The sequence below is a fragment of the Hyperoodon ampullatus genome (genome assembly GCF_949752795.1).
Source record: "Hyperoodon ampullatus genome assembly, chromosome: X".
NCBI classification, from domain to species: domain Eukaryota; kingdom Metazoa; phylum Chordata; class Mammalia; order Artiodactyla; family Ziphiidae; genus Hyperoodon; species Hyperoodon ampullatus.
Window position 1 is genome coordinate 135,295,341 of NC_136913.1, and position 17,594 is coordinate 135,312,934.

The window sequence follows — 17,594 nt, forward strand, 5'->3', positions numbered from 1 at the left end:
GATGCTGGTCCAACGTCATGGCCTGATACTGTCTCTAACAGTCCCTAACATTATGCCTGACTCATGCCCTGACATTGTAGCTAACAGAAGGCCCTGACGCTAGTCCTAACCAAAACCCTGACACTGTCCCTAACAAAGGCTCTCATGGTTGTCCTAACCAAGGCCCTTACACTGTCCCTAAGTAGGGCCTGAGACTACGGATAACTCAGGCAGTGACAAGATACTTAAACAAGGCTCTGATGGTAGTCCTAACTAAGGCCCTGAAATTGTCCTCATGTATGCCCTGGCACTACACACAACACAGACCCTGACACTGATCCTAAGAGAGGCACTGATTCCACTCCTAACTCAGGCCCTGACACTGCCCATCACTAAGGCCCTGACACTACTTCTAACTCAGGCCCTGACATTATACCTAAAAAAGGATCTGATACTAACCCTAACTAAGGCCAGAGAGTGACTCTTACTAAAGACTTGACAGTATTCCTAACTAAGGCCCTAGCCCTAGCATGAGCCCCAGCCCCAGCCCCAGCCCCAGCCCCAGCCCCAACTCCAGCCCCAGCCCCGCCCCAGCCCCAGGCCCAGCCCCAGCCCAAGGCCCAGCCCCTGATGCTGATCCTACAGAGGCCGTTATGCTCCTCCTAGGCCTTGCCCAGACACTGTCCCTAATGAAGGCTGTGACGCTGCTCCTAAAGATGGCCCAGGTGCTCTCGATAACTAAGGCCTTCAAACTGTCCCTTGCTCCGTTCCTGACTATCCCTAGTCCGTAGTTAATGTCCTGCCTCTTACCCTACCTGGAGCCCTAATGCTGTCCCTAACTAAGGCCCTGACTAGTCATCACTAAGGCCCTGACACTGTTTGTAAGTAAGGCCCGGAAGCTGTCCCTAATGCAGGCCCTGCTGCCGGCAATAACTAAAGGCCTGACACTATCCTGAGCTAATATACTGACCCATCTCTAACCAAGGTCCTGACAGTATCCCTAAGTCAGCCCTGATGCTGGCCCTAAATAAAGCCCGGAGGCTGTCCCTAACACATGTCCTGAAGCTATCCCTAACTCAGGCGTTGTCACTCCACCTAACTCAGGCCCTGATCATATCTTTAACTAAGACCGTAATGCTGATCCTACAGAGGCCCTGATGCTGCTCCTGAGTCATGCCCTGACAGTGTCCCCAGCTAAGGGCCTGATGCTAGGCCACATTCAGGCCCTGTCACTCTCCCTACGTCAGGCTCTGACGCTGTCCCTACCTGAAGCCCTGACACTGGTTCTAAACAAGGCTCCGATACTCTCATTAACTAAGGTGTTGACACTATACCTGGGTCATTTCCTGACAGAATATCTAGATCATAATTTAACCCTGTCTTTAGCTAAAGTCGAGCCTCTTATGACAACTAAAGCCCTGATGTTGTGCTTAACTCAGTCCCTGAATTTAGCCCCAAGGCCGTGACACTGTCCCTAACTAAGGCCTAGATGCTGGGCCAACGTCAGGGTCTGATACTGTACAGAACAGTCCGTAACACTATGCCTCACTCAGGCCCTGACAGTATAGCTAACAGAAGGCCCTGACGCCAGTCCTAACCAAGACCCTGACACTGTCCCTAACAAAGGCTCTAATGGTAGGCCTAACCAAGGCCCTGATACTGTCCCTAAGTAGGGCCTGAGACTATGGCTAACTCAGGCCATGACACGATACTTAAACAAGGCTCTGCTGCTAGTACTAACTAAGGCCCTGAAATTTTCCTAACTTATGCTCTGACTCTACACCTAACACAGACCCTGACACTGTTCCTAAGAGAGGCACTGATTCCACTCCTAACTCAGGCCCTGACACTGTCCCTAACTAAGGCCCTGACACTACTTCCAACTTAGGCCCTGACATTATACCTAACAAAGGCTCTGATGCTAACCCTAAGTAAGGCCCTGACAGTGACTCTAACTAAGGACTTGAAACTATTCGTAACTAAGTCCCCAGCCCCAGCCCCAGCCCCAGGCACAGCCCCAGCCCCGATGCTGATCCTACAGAGGCCCTTATGCTCCTCCTAGTCTTTGCCCAGACGCTGTCCCTACCGAAGGCCGTGACGCTGGTCCTAAAAGTGGCCCAGGTGCTCTCGATAACTAAGGCCTTCAAACTGTCCCTTGCTTCGTTCCTGACTTTATCCCTAGTCCGTAGTTAATGTTCTGCCTCTTACCCTACCTTAAGCCCTCATGCTGTCCCTAACTAAGGCCCTGACTAGTCATCCCTAAGGCCCTGAGACTGTTTGTAAGTAAGACCAGGAAGCTGTCCCTAATGCAGTCCCTGCTTCCGGCAATAACTAAAGGCCTTACACAATCCTGAGCTAATGTACTGACCCATCTCTAACCAAGGCCCTGACACTCTCCCTAAGTCAGCCCTGATGCTGGCCATAACTAAAACCCTGAGGCTGTCCCTAACACAGGCCCTGAAGCTATCCCTAACTGAGTCCTTGACGCTCTGCCTAACGCAGGCCCTGATCATGTGTTTAACTAAGACCATAATGCTGATCCTACAGAGGCCCTGATACTGCTCCTGAGTCATGCCCTGACAGTGTCCCCAGCGAAGGGCCTGATTCTAGGCCTCACTCAGGCCCTGTCGCTCTCCCTACATCAGACTCTGACGCTGTCCCTACCTGAAGCCCTGACACTGGTTCTAAACAAGGCCCTGATACTCTCAGTAACTAAGGTGTTGACACTATACCTGGGTCATTTCCTGACAGTATACCTAGATCATAATTTAACCCTGTCTTTAGCTAAAGTCGAGCCTCTTATGGCAACTGAAGGCCTGATGCTGTGCGTAAATCAGGCCCTGAATTTAGCCCTGAGGCCATCATACTGTCCCTAACTAAGGCCTAGATGCTGGTCCAATGTCAGGGCCTGATACTGTCCCTAACAAAGTCCCTAACACTATGCCTGAATTAGGCCGTGACAGTGTACCTAATAGAAGGCCCTGACGGCAGTCCTAACCAAGACCCTGACACTGTCTGTAACAAAGGCTCTGAGGGTAGTCCTAACTAAGGCCCTGACACTGTCCTAACTTATGCCTTGACAGTACACCTAACACAGACCCTGACACTGATCCTAAGAGAAGCAATGATTCCACTCCTATCTCAGGCCCTGACACTGTCCCTCACTAAGGCTCTGATGGTAGTCCTAACTAAGGTACTGACACTGTCCCTAACTAGGGCCTGAGTCTAAGGCTAACTCCCGCCATGACACGATTCCTAACCAAGGCTCTGATGCTAGTCCTAACTAAGACCCTGACACTGTCCTAAATTATGCCCTGACAATACACCGAACAAAGACCCTGACACTGATCCTAAGAGAGGCACTGATTCCACTCCTAACTGAGGCCCTGACACTGTCCCTCACTAAGGCCCTGACAGTACTTCTAACACAGTCCCTGACATTGTAAGTAATGAAAGCTCTGATGCTAACCCTAACTAAGGCCAAAAAGTAACCCTAACTAAGGCCAAAAAGTGACCCTAACTAAGGCCTTGACACTATTCCTATCTAAGGCCCTAGCCCTAGCCTGAACCCTAGCCCCAACCATAGGCCCAGCCTCAGTGCCAACCTCAGCCCCAGCCCAAGCCCCAGCCCAAGCCCCAGCCCTAGCCCCAGCCACAGCCACAGCCACAGTCCCAGGCCCAGCCCCTGATGCTGATCCTTCAGAGGCCCTTATGCTCCTCCTAGGACTTGCCTAACACTATCCCTACCGAAGGCCGTGATGCTGGTCCTAAAGGTGGCCCAGGTGCTCTTGATAACTAAGGCCTTCAAACTGTCCCTCGATCCGTTCCTGACTTTATCCCTAGTCCGTAGTTAATGATCTGACTCTTACCCTACCTGAAGCCCTAATGCTGTCCCTAACTAAGGCCCTGACTAGCCATCACTAAGGCCCTGACACTGTTTGTAAGTAAAGCCCGGAAACTCTCCCTAATGCAGTCCCTGCTACCGGGAATAACTAAAGGACTGACACTCTCCTGAGCTAATATACTGACCCATCTCTAACCAAGGTCCTGACACTATCCCTAAGTCAGCACTGATGCTGGCCCTAAATAAAGCCCTGTGGCTGTTCCTAACTCAGGTCCTGAAGCTATCCCTAACTGAGGCCTTGACGCTCTGCCTAACTCAGGCCCTGATCATGTCTTTAACTAAGACTGTAATGCTGATCCTACAGAGACCCTGATGCTGCTCCTGAGTCATGCCCTGACAGTGTCCCCAGTGAAGGGCCTGATTCTAGGCCTCACTCAGGCCCTGTCGCTGTCCCTACATCAGACTCTGACGCTGTCCCTACCTGAAGCCCTGACACTGGTGCTAAACAAGGCCCCGATACTCTCAGTAACTAAGGTGTTGACACAATACCTGGGTCATTTCCTGACCATATACCTAGATCATAATTTAACCCTGTCTTTAGCTAAAGTGGAGCCTGTTATGGCAACTAAAGCCCTGATGCTCTGCCTAACTCAGGCACAGAATTTAGTCCCAAGGCCGTGAAACTGTCCCTAACTGAAGCCTAGATGCTGGTCCAATGTCAGGGCCTGATACTGTCCCTAACAAAGTCCCTAACACTATGCCTGATTCAGGCCCTGACTCTGTACCTAACAGAAGGCCCTGACGCCAGTCCTAACCCAGACCCTGACTCTGTCTGTAACAAAGTCTCTGATGGTAGCCCTATCCAAGGCCCTGACACTGTCCCTAAGTAGGGCCTGAGACTACGGCTAACTCAGGCCGTGACACGATACCTAGCCAAGTCTCTGATGCTAGTCCTAACTAAGGCCCTGACACTGTCCTAACTTATGCCTTGACACTACACCTAACACAGACCGTGACACTGTTCCTAAGAGAGGCACTGATTCCACTCCTAACTCAGGCCCTGACACTCTCCCTCACTAAGGCACTGACATTATACCTGATGAAGGCTGTGATGCTAACCCTATGGCCCTGACAGTGACCCTAAATAGGGCCTTGACACTATTCCTAACTAAGGCCCCAGCCCAGCCCCAGCCCCAGCCCCAGCCCCAGGCACAGCCCCAGTCCCAGTCCCATCCCTAGCCCTATCCCCAGCCCCAGACCTAGCGCCAACCCCAGCCCCATTCCCAGCCCCAGCCCCCATCCTGATCCTACAGAGGCCCTTATGCTCCTCCTAGGCCTTGCCCTGACACTGTCCCTACCGAAGGCCATGACGCTGGTCCTAAAAGTGGCCCAGGTGCTCTCGATAACTAAGGCCTTCAAACTGTCCCTCGCTCAGTTCCTGACTTTATCCCTAGTCCGTAGTTAATGTTCTGCCTCTTACCCTACCTGAAGCCCTAATGCTGTCCCTAACTGAGACCCTGACTAGTCATCAGTAAGGCCCTGACACTGTTTGTAATTAAGGCCCGGAAGCTCTCCTTAATGCAGGCCTTGCTGCCGGCAGTAACTGAAGGCCTGACAGTATCCTGAGCTAATATACTGTCCCATGTCTAACCAAGGTCCTGACACTATCCCTAAGTCAGCCCTGATGCTGGACCTAAATAAAACCCTGAGGCTGTCCCTAACTCAGGTCCTGAAGCTATCCCTAACTCAGGCCTTGACGCTCCACCTAACTCAGGCTCTGATCATGTCTTTAACTAAGACCATAATGCTGGTCCTACAGAGGCACTTATGCTGCTCCTGTGTCATGCCCTGACAGTGTCCCCAGCTAAGGGCCTGATTCTAGGCCTCACTCAGGCCGTGTCGCTTTCCCTACGTCAGGCTCTGACGCTCTCCCTACCTGAAGCCCTGACACTGGTTCTAAACAAGGCCCTGATACTCTCAGTAACTAAGGTGTTGACTCTATACCAGGGTCGTTTCCTGACCTTATACCTAGATCATAATTTAACCCTGTCTTTAGCTAAAGCCGAGCCTCTTATGGCAACTAAAACCCTGATGCTGTGCCTAACTCCAGCCCTGAATTTAGCCCCAAGGCCATGACACTGTCCCTAATTAAGACCTAGATGCTGGTCCAATGTAAGGGCCTGATACTGTCCCTAACAATGTGCCTAACACTATGCCTGACTCAGTCCCTGACAGTGTAGCTAACAGAAAGCCCTGACCCCAGTCCTAACCAAGACCCTGACAGTGTCACTAACAAAGGCTCTGATGGTATTCGAAACCAAGGCCATGACACTGTCCCTCACTAAGGCCCTGACACTGTTTGTAAGTAAGGCCTGGAAGCTCTCCCTAATGCAGGACCTGCTGCCGGCAATAACTAAAGGCCTTACACTATTCTGAGCTAATATACTGACCAATCTCTAAGCAAGGTCCTGACACTATCCCTAAGTCAGCCCTGATGCTCGCCCTAAATAAAGCCCTGAGGCTGTCCCTGACACAGGCCCTGAAGCTATCCCTAACTGAGGCCTTGACGCTCTGCCTAACTCAGGACCTGATCATGTCTTTAACTAAGATGTTAATGCTGATTCTACAGAGGCCCTGATGCTGCTTATGAGTCATGCCCTGACAGTGTTCCCAGCTAAGCGCCTGATGCTAGGCCTCACTCAGGCCCTGTCACTCTCCCTACATCAGACTCTGACGCTGTCGCTACCTGAAGCCCTGACACTGGTTCTAAACAAGGCCCTGATACTCTCAGTAACTAAGGTGTTGACACTATACCTGGGTCATTTCCTGACAGTATACCTAGATCATAATTTAACCCTGTCTTTAACTAAAGTCGAGCCTCTTATGGCAACTAAAACCCTGATGCTGTGCCTAACTCAGGCCCTGAATTTAGCCCCAAGGCCATGACACTGTCCCTAACTAAGGCCTAGATTCTGGTCCAACATCAGGGCCTGATACTGTCCCTAACAAAGTGCCTAACTCCATGCCTGACTCAGTCCCTGACAGTGTAGCTAACAGAAGGCCGTGACGCCAGTCCTAACCAAGACCCTGACACTGTCCCTAACAAAGGCTCTGATGGTAGTCATAACCAAGGCCCTGACACTGTCCCTAAGTAGGGCCTGAGACTACGGTAACTCAGGCTGTGACACGATACCTAACCAAGGCTCTGATGCTAGTCCTAACTAAGGCGACGTCTTACAGCATTTAACAGAGGCATTACAAAAAAATGGACTTCTAATAGCTCCAGAAAAGTTTGAAACTGGACCACTTATGACTTATTTATTTAGAATAATACATACACAAACTGTGACACATCAACCATTACAACTTCGGAAAGATACTTTTCGAACATTAAATGACTATCAAAAACTATTGGGAGATATTAATTGGATTAGACCTTATTTGAAAATAACTACAGCAGAATTGAAGCCTTTATTTAACATATTACAAGGAAATTCAGATCCAACCTCATCTCGAAATATGACCCCGAAGCAGAAAAGGCTTTACAGTCGATTGAATCGGCTTTAAATAACTGCTTCTTACAAACAGTAGATTACAGAAAAGAATGGTGTTTGCTAATCTTGCCCACTCCAGGCTCACCTATGGGTATACTTTGGCAGGAAGGACCTTTGGAATGGACCCATTTACCAGCTACTTCAAAGAAAATAGTTAGTTCCCATCCTATGTTAACAGCAACTTTAATAGCTAAAGGAAGAAAAAGAAGCAAGGAATTGTTTTGAAGGGATGTGACTAATATAATTATCCCTTATAATAAAGATCAACTACAAATTTATTACAGAATGATGAAGATTGGCAAATAGCTCTTAGTTCTTATACTGGACAAATTCTGTTTCATTTGCCAAAACATCCGCTATTACAATTTTCTGCTACACAGCCAGTTATATTTCCTAAATGCTATGTTGATCAGCCAATAGAAGATGCAGCTTTAGTTTTTACAGATGGATCATCTAATGGAAAAGCTGCTTTACTTATTAATAATGTTCCAAAGGTAATTCAAACTCAGGAAACTTCTGCTCAAAAAGTGGAATTAATTGCAATAATACATGCTTTTGCTGAGTTGCAGAGCCAGACTTCCAATTTATATTCAGACTCACAGTATGTGGTTAAGCTATTTCCTCATATAGAAACCACAGTCTTGCCAGAGCATAAAACTACAATTTTTGATCTTTTAAATTGTCTGCAAAAACAAGTTTGGGCACATTCTTTATGTTATTATGTCGGTCATGTAAGGTCGCATTCTAACTTGCCTGGAAGCATATGTGAAGGTAATCGCCAAGCTGATCTTTTGACACAAATTGTAGCTTTCCCTTGTATTGAGGAGGCACGAGCTTCACATAATTTGCATCATCAAAATTCCGCAGCTCTGCGATATCAGTTTCATCTGCCTCGGCAGATAGCCAGATCTATATTTAAAAATTGTCCACATTGTCCAACTTATTCATCCAGTTTGCCCATGGGGGTTAACCCTAGAGGATTATTACCTAATATGTTATGGCAAATGGATGTAACTCATGTGCCAACTTTTGGAAAGCTGTCTTATGTACGTGTTTCAGTGGATACTTATTCTCATGTAATTCTTGCCTCAGCAAGAACCGGAGAAGCTTTTAAGGATGTTATGCAACACTTATTTTTCTGTTTTGCCTTTCTAGGCATTCCAAAATCTCTAAAAACTGATAATGCTCCTGCCTACGTTTCAAAGGCTTTTACAGACTTTTGTGAAAAATTTAATATTTCCCATTCTACGGGAATCCCCTATAATCCTCAGGGTCAAGCAATAGTGGAAAGAGCCCATCATACTTTAAAAGTTCAAATTACAAAATTACAGCAAGGGGAATTCAAGTATAGTTCTCCACATCACATTCTTCAACACGCACTATTTGTATTAAATAATTTGAATACTGATTCACAAGGTAATACTGCCATGATGAGGCATTGGAATCCTGCTATTAATAAACCTAAACCTAGGGTGAATTGGAAGGATCTGCTCACTGGTCAATGGAAAGGACCTGATATTTTACTAACCAGCGGCAAAGGGTGTGCTTGTGTATTTCCACAGGACAATGACTCGCCGTTGTGGGTGCCTGACCGTCTCATCAGACATGTCGGGCCCTCCGCCCCCGCCTTACCACTTTCCAGTCAGGCACAAGACACCACATCTGGAGACGTCAGCTGATGAATCACCATCAGCTAAAGAACCGCTGCTGCAGCAGATACAAAACCTCACCATCGGAGAGAGACAAATTCTTTGTCTGCCACGTCCACGCCCGAGACCTCGCAAGAGACAAGCCATCTCTACGAGAACTTCGAACCCACCAACTTGGGGTCAGATTACACGACTTGCTGACGACACCGAGAAAGTGCTAACAGACCAGGGAGCTACCTTAAGACCTGGAAATCTTTTTGTTGCTATGCTTGCTATATTGGCCTGCCAGGTAACTAGGGGAAATGCTTTGGGTAATTCTTATTGGACTTATCTCCCTGATCCACCAATTTTACAAACTGTAGCCTGGGATAATGAGGATATACCAGTATCTACTACTATGCCCAGGTTAATGGGAGGAGCCATAAGCTCCTATCCACATAATAAATTTAAAACAAATAATAATTTTACTTTTCATGGAAAATCAGGGATCCATCCTATATGTTTTATATTTCCATCAATTAATAATTCTGTAGCCTCTCGTAAGGATGGATGTATACCGGTTTTTCTTAAAGGACAGCTTACTGCTTCTCCTTCGAGTCAATCTAATAAGAGACTTCTTTGGTCTTTGATTTATCTAGCACCTGGAGAGGATCCAACTTATAATCAACCTTCCACTCATCCTTTAAAATTTCCTCCTTGTAATCCTCCTTATGGTATTTGTACAGGAGTACAATCATCTATATTACAACCTCTGGAAGACCAATTGGATAGTAACTGGGATGCTGTAGATACCAATACAGGATTTCCTACATGGAATTATTGTATATATTCTTCAAGAATAGATATTCCCATACAGGATACCACAAAAAATGTGCATGATTGGAGTAATCCTGATCCATCTAAGTATTATAGGTCTTATTTACAACATCATGCACATTATGATCGGAATAATTCATTTATTCCTTCTTCTATGCATGTTAATAGATGGCACACTGGAGGATGGGTGCCTCCTATCCTAACTATGGCTCAAGATAATATGTATTATGCACAGACCCAGCTTTGGAAAGCTATTGCTGCACCATCGCCAGTTATTCTTCCAAGACCTAAAAATATGGGCATTTATTCTATGCAGGCTTGTGTGTCAGCACCTTATGTATTCTTGGTAGCCCCAAAATATGTGGATCTACATATTTATCATAATACTTCTGATTCTACTTTTTGGACACATTGCTATGATTGTATTTTGACAAGTTGTATAAATCCCTCTATGAATGTACGAGTTTTAATGATTCTTAAACGACCACCATACATTATATTGCCTGTAAAATTATCCTCTGCCTGGTATGATGATTACGGCTTACAAGATTTGCATGAAACTGAAGTTTTATTACGTTCAAAGAGATTTGTTGCAGCTTTAGTTCTACTAATATCTACATTTATAGCTGTAATAGCATCATTTTCTCTTTCAATAAGTTCCTTAGCTCAACAAGTACCTACAGCTCAACATGTAAACGAGCTTTCAAAAAATGTATCTTTAGCTCCGGCTACTCAGGAAGATATAGACAGAAAGTTAGAAGCAAAGGTGGATGCCTTAGAAGAAGCAATTTTACACATAGGGCAGGAATTAACAGTGCTCAAAGTAAGATTAGCTTTGAGGTGTCATAAAAAATATAGAGGGATTTGTGTTACTCCTCTAAAAGTGAATGAATCATTATATTCTTGGGAACAAATTCAGATATATTATGGGAGTTTGGAACCAAACGGATGTTAGTTTAGACTTTACTAAATTACATCAAGAGATTCATGACATAGGAAATACAAACTTAGATTTATCTCCGGCACAGTCTGCTCAGAATTTTTTTGAAAGTATTAAGTGATTTGTGTCACATAAAACCTTATTCTCAATGCTCATTAATGGAGGAATCATTGCAGTAGTTGTACTAATTCTGATATTTTTACTTCCAGTCATCGTCAGAATAATTATTAAAAGCATCAAACAACTTTCCGTGGAGCTACGTACTGCACTTTTAAAAAATAAAAAAGGGGGAGATGTCGGAAGCCATCCTGGAGCCATTGCACCATGACAAAGTCATGAAGCAACGGAAGGCGAAACTGCAAGGCAGAACCATACCAGGAAGGTGGACTACAGCTCTGTTCTTATGTTTTATGATAATAAATTTACATATAGGGGCAATTTTGGGGGCATGTTGCTCCACGTGAAAGAAAAATTCCTCTAAGGACTCCCCCTCCTGAAACTACCACAGAATGGGAAGTACCCACTAATGCCCAGGGGAAATAGGTAAAGAATTAAGAGCCTGGAACTAAGGGGATGTTTTTATGGAAAACACCCTCTAGTATGGAGTTATGGCCATGGACCGGAGATTCTGATGACATAGGAAATTTATAGTTCTATTATAAAGGAAGATTAATTATAGAAAAGCAGATGCTTAGAGCAGAATTCGTTGCTAGGATAGGGAGAAAACTCTGTCTCAGTTGGAGGAAACAACAAGCAAGGGCATGCAGGGTATATTGTAAATATTTTCGTGGAACCATTGTAAAAGGTTGCCCATGCAAGAAGAGAAATAGGAACAAGTAGCTCCAACTTGTACAATTAAAATAATTATATAACTGCTTGGCTTGATTACTAAGAAATAACCTGTGATTAACGGGAACTTGCGGAAATATTTTACTGGGACATCTAGAAACTAGGGGATATTTTTTTAAAAAAATATTTATAGAATATTTTGAGGTTTGGTTGTGCTAAGATTGTTTGGTCACATACCTGGTAATGTAATCAACTCCAATATATAAACCTGTGATTGTAAACAATAGAGAGAGAGAAACATGCAATGCTGATACTTTAAGAAGTGTAATAGATTTATTTCCTTCGCCGACGCTAGCCATCCCTTGGGTATCCCTGGGCTCGCTGGAGCTGGACTCCAGCAGATCTCATTCAGATTTGACAGAGAAATCAAAAGCTTTACAGACAAGCAAAAGCTAAGAGAAATCAGCACCATGAAACCAGCTCTACAAAAAATGCTAAAGGAATTTCTCTAAGTGGGAAACACAAGAGAAGAAAAGGACCCACCAAGACAAACCCATAACAATTAAGAAAATAGTAATAGGAACATACATATCAATAATTAGCTTAAACGTGAATGGATTAAATGATCCAACCAAAAGACACAGGCTCGCTGAATGGATACAAAAACAAGACCCATATATATGCTGTCTACAAGAGACCCATTTCAGACCTAGGGACACATACAGACTGAAAGTGAGGGGATGGAAAAATATATTCCATGCAAAGGAAAATCAAAAGAAAGCCTGGGGCTTCCCTGGTGGCGCAGTGGTTGAGAGTCCGCCTGCCAATGCAGGGGAAGCGGGTTCGTGCCCCGGTCTGGGAGGATCCCACATGCCGCGGAGCGGCTGGGCCCGTGAGCCATGGCCGCTGAGCCTGCGCGTCCGGAGCCTGTGCTCCGCAATGGGAGAGGCCACAACAGTGAGAGGCCCGCGTACCACAAAAAAAAAAAAAAAAAAAAAAGAAAGCCTGAGTAGCAATACTCATATCAGATAAAATATATTTTAAAATAAAGAATGTTACAAGAGACAAGGAAGGACACTACATAATGATCAAGGGATCAATCCAAAAAGATATAACAATTATAAATATATATGTACCCAACAGAGGAGCACCTCAATATATAAGGCAACTGCTAACAGCTGTAAAAGAGGAAATCAACAGTAACACAATAATAGTGGGGGACTTTAACATCACACTTACACCAATGGAGATCATCCAGACAGAACATTAATAAGGAAAAACAAGCTTGAAATGACACAATAGACCAGATAGATTTAATGGATATTTATAGGACATTCCATCCAAAAACAGCAGATTACACGTTCTTCTCAATGGCACACAGAACATTCTCCAGGATAGGTCACATCTTTGGTCACAAAGAAAGCCTCAGTAAATTTAAGAAAACTGAAATCATATCAAGCAGCTGTTCCGACCTCAATGCTATGAGATTAGAAATCAATTACAGGGAAAAAAACGTAAAAAACACAAACACATGGAGGCTAAACAATACATTACTAAATAACCAAGAAATCACTGAAGAAGCAAAAGAGGAAATCAAAAACTACCTAGAGACAAATGACAACAAAAAACATGATGATCCAAAACCTATGGGATGCAGCAAAAGCAGTTCTAAGAGGGAAGTTTATAGCAATACAAGCCTTCCTCAAGAAACCAGAAAAATCTCAAATAAACAATCTAACCTTACACCTAAAGGAACTAGAGAAAGAAGAACAAAACCCAAAGTTTGTGGAAGGAAATAAATCATAAAGATCAGAGCCAAAATAAATGAAATAAAAACAATAGCAAAGATCAATAAAACTAAAAGCTGGTTCTTTGAGAAGATAAAGAAAAATGATAAACCTTTAGCCAGACTCAAGAAAAAGAGGGAGAGGACTCAAATTAATAAGATTAGAACTGAAAAAGGAGAAGTTGCAACAGACACTACAGAAATACAAAGCATCCTAAGACACTACTACAAGCAACTCTATGCCAATAAAATGGACAACCTGGGAGAAATGGACAAATTCTTAGAAAGGTATAACCTTCCAAGACTGAACCAGGAAGAAATAGAAAATATGAACAGACCAATCACAAGTAATGAAATTGAAACTGTGATTAAAAATCTTCCAACAAACAAAAATCCAGAACCAGATGGCATCAGAGGTGAATTCTATCAAACATTTAGACAAGAGCTAACACCCAACCTTCTCAAACTCTTCAGAAATTTTCAGGGGAAGGAACACCCGCAAACGCATTCTATGAGGCCTTCATCACCCTGATATCAAAACCAGACAAAGATAGTACAGAAAAAGAAAATTAGAGACCAATATCACTGATGAATATAGATGTAAAAATCCTCAACAAAATACTAGGAAACAGAATTGAACAACACATTAAAAGGATCATACCCCATGATCAGTTGGGATTTATCCCAGGGATGCAAGGATTCTTCAATATACACAAATCAATCAATGTGATACACCATATTAACAAAATGTAGAATAAAAATATGATCATCCCAATAGATGCAGGAAAGCTTTTGACAAAATTCAACACCCATTTATGATAAAAAGTCTCCAAAAAGTGGGCATAGAGGGAATCTACCTCAACGTAATAAAGACCGTATATGACAAACCCACAGCAAACATCATTCTCAATGATGAAAAACTAAAAGCATTTTCTCTAAGATCAGGAAGAAGACAAAGATATCCACTCTCACCACTATTATTCAACAGAGTTTTGGAAGTGCCAGACACAGCAATCAGAGAAGAAAAAGAAAAAAAGGAATACAAATTGGAAAAGAAGAAGTAAAACTGTCATTGTTTGCAAACGACACGATACTACACATAGTGAATCCTAAAGATGCCACCAGAAAACTACTAGAGCTAATCAATGAATTTGGTAAAGTTGCAGGATACAAAATTAATGCACAGAAATCGCTTACATTCCTATACACTAACAATGAAAGATCAGAAAGAGAAATTAAGGAAACAATCCCATTCACCACTGCAACAAATAGAATAAAATACGTAAGAATGAATCTACCTAAGGAGGTAAAAACCTGTACTCAGAAAACTATAAGACACTGCTGAAAGAAATCAAAGATGATATAAACAGATGGAGGTATAAACCATGTTCTTGGATTAGAAGAATCAATATTGTGAAAATGACTATACTACCCAAAGCAATCTACAGATTCAATGCAATCCCTATCAAATTACCAGTGGCATTTTCTACAGAACTAGAACAAAAAAAATCTTAAAATTTGTATGGAGACACAAAAGACCCCGAATAGCCAAAGCAGTCTTGATGGAAGTTAAAAGAGCTGGAGGAATCAGACTTCTTGACTTCAGACTATACTACAAAGCTACTGTAATCAAGACTGTACGGTACTGTCAAAAAACAGAGATATACATCAATGGAACAGGATAGAAAGCCCAGAGATAAACCTACATACCTGTGGCTAACTCATCTATGACAAAGGAGGCAAGGATATACAATGGAGAAAAGACAGTCTCTTCAGTAAGTGGTGCTGGGAAAACTGGACAGCTACACGTAAAATAATGAAATTAGAACACTCCATAACACCATACACAAAAATAGACTCAAAATGGTTTAGAGATCTAAATGTAAGAGCAGACACTATAAAACTCTTAGAGGAAAACATAGGCAGAACACTCTATGACATAAATCACAGCAAGATCCTTTTTGACCCACCTCCTAGAGAAATGGAAATAAAAACAAAAATAAACAAATGGGACCTAATGAAACTTAAAAGCTTTTGCACAGATCACTCAGAGATGCGGCACGGGGCAGAGGGGAGCCAGCGGGCGCCTCAGTTTCCGTCCCCACCCCACCCCTCGCCTCGCCGACGTCTCCTCTCCGCAGCTGGACCAGAATTATGTGATCCCGGAAGTTCGGGCGCCATTGCTGTGTGGGATAAACAGTAATGGCGGAGCCTGCAGCTCCCGGAACAACAGCCACAACATCAGGAGCACAAGCAGCAGTGGCGGCGGCCTCCCCCACCCCTACCCCCACAGTCACCTCCCCGTCCCTGGGGGCGGAGGGCGGGGGAGACGGCAGCAGCGGCGGCTGGACTAAACAGGTCACCTGCAGGTATTTCATGCATGGGGTTTGTAAGGAAGGAGATAACTGTCGATACTCACATGACCCCTCTGACAGTCCATATGATGTAGTGTGCAAGTATTTTCAGCGAGGGTACTGTATTTACGGAGACCACTGCAGATATGAACACAGCAAGCCACTGAAACAGGAAGAAGCAACTGCTACAGATCTAACTGCAAAGTCACCCCTTGCTGCTTCCTCAAGTCTCTCATCAGTAGTTGGACTGATTGTTGAAATGAATATGGGCGAAGCTGAGACAAGAAATTCAAACTTTTCAACTGTAGGAGCGGGTTCAGAAGACTGGGTGAACGCCATTGAGTTTGTCCCTGGGCAGCCCTACTGTGGCCGTACTGCCCCTTCTTCCACTGAAGCACCCCTGCCGGGCTCAGTGACCAAGGAAGAATCAGAGAAGGAGCAGACTGCAGTGGAAACAAAGAAGCAGCTCTGCCCCTATGCTGCAGTGGGAGAGTGCCAATATGGGGAGAACTGTGTGTATCTCCATGGAGACTCGTGTGATATGTGTGGGCTGCAGGTCCTCCATCCAATGGATGCTGCCCAAAGATCACAACATATAAAATCTTGCATCGAGGCCCATGAGAAGGACATGGAGCTCTCGTTTGCCGTACAGCGCAGCAAGGACATGGTGTGTGGGATCTGCATGGAGGTGGTCTACAAAAAAGCCAACCCCAGAGAGCGCTGCTTTGGGATCCTCTCCAACTGCAACCACACCTACTGTCTCAAGTGTATCCACAAGTGAAGGAGTGCTAAGCAATTTGAGAGCGAGATCATAATGTCTTGCCCAGAATGCCGGATCACATCTAACTTTGTCATTCCAAGTGAGTACTGGGTGGAGGAGAAAGAAGAGAAGCAGAAACTCATTCAGAAATACAAGGAGGCAATGAGCAACAAGGCGTGCAGGTATTTTGAGGAAGGACGTGGGAGCTGTCCATTTGGAGGGAACTGTTTTTACAAGCATGCGTACCCTGATGGCTGTAGAGAGGAGCCACAGAGACAGAAAGTGGGAACATCAAGCAGATACCGGCTCCAACGAAGGAACCACTTCTGGGAGCTCACTGAGGAAAGAGAGAACGGCAACCCCTTTGACAACGACGAAGAAGAGGTTGTCACCTTTGAGCTGGGCGAGATGTTGCTTATGCTTTAGGCTGCAGGTGGGGACGAAGACCTGACGGACTCTGAAGACGAGTGGGACTAGTTTCACGATGAGCTGGAAGATTTTTATGACTTGGATCTATAGCAGCTTTGCGGGGCGTGTGAACTGGTCTGCTGAGCCTCAGACAGCAGCCGTCCCTGCTTGTGGCAGCAGTGCCCGTGGTTCTCTTCTAGGCAGGCCTCTCAACTCCAGGTGCTGTCGTAATAATTTTTACCCAGGGCCTGTCTTCTCGATCCCTCACCTTTCCCCAAGGAGTATGTTGTTTTCTCTGTTTAAAAAGGTTACAAAAATAAATCTTAAAGTTAGTTTTTTGGGGGAAATGCATTTAACTGTCAGACAGAGTGTAGGTTTGTTGTGTCATCTGTTTTCAGCCAGATTCACACAGTTCAAGGGTGGCATTTCTGGATTTCCAGTACTCATTTTTGAGGACCCCAGGTTCAAAAGTAACAGCATTGGCCCTGCTTTGGGGTCCAAGAATTGGGGTGATAGGTGAAGGATCTGAACTGTGGCATGTAGCCTTCTGCTATAGACTTAGGCGGATGCTTGAGGATTCCGGTGAATCCTGCACATCTGTGTTTTTATATCTGTTCCCTGCCCTGTAATCCCCACCCTGTGCACTCGTTCTGTGGTTTTGGTCTCTTGTTTAATTGCACACAAGTACTACTGCTGGGTAACCAGAACCAGGTGC

General features: G+C 44.7%; 1 pseudogene across 1 annotated transcript; it reads left to right on the forward strand.

Moving 5' to 3' along the window:
* Window positions 1–15,559: 15,559 nt before the first annotated feature.
* LOC307069247 (E3 ubiquitin-protein ligase makorin-1-like) lies at window positions 15,560–16,990 on the forward strand (annotated as a pseudogene). Its single transcript has one exon. The product of its transcript is annotated as an E3 ubiquitin-protein ligase makorin-1-like (transcript).
* The last annotated feature ends 604 nt before the right edge of the window (window positions 16,991–17,594 follow it).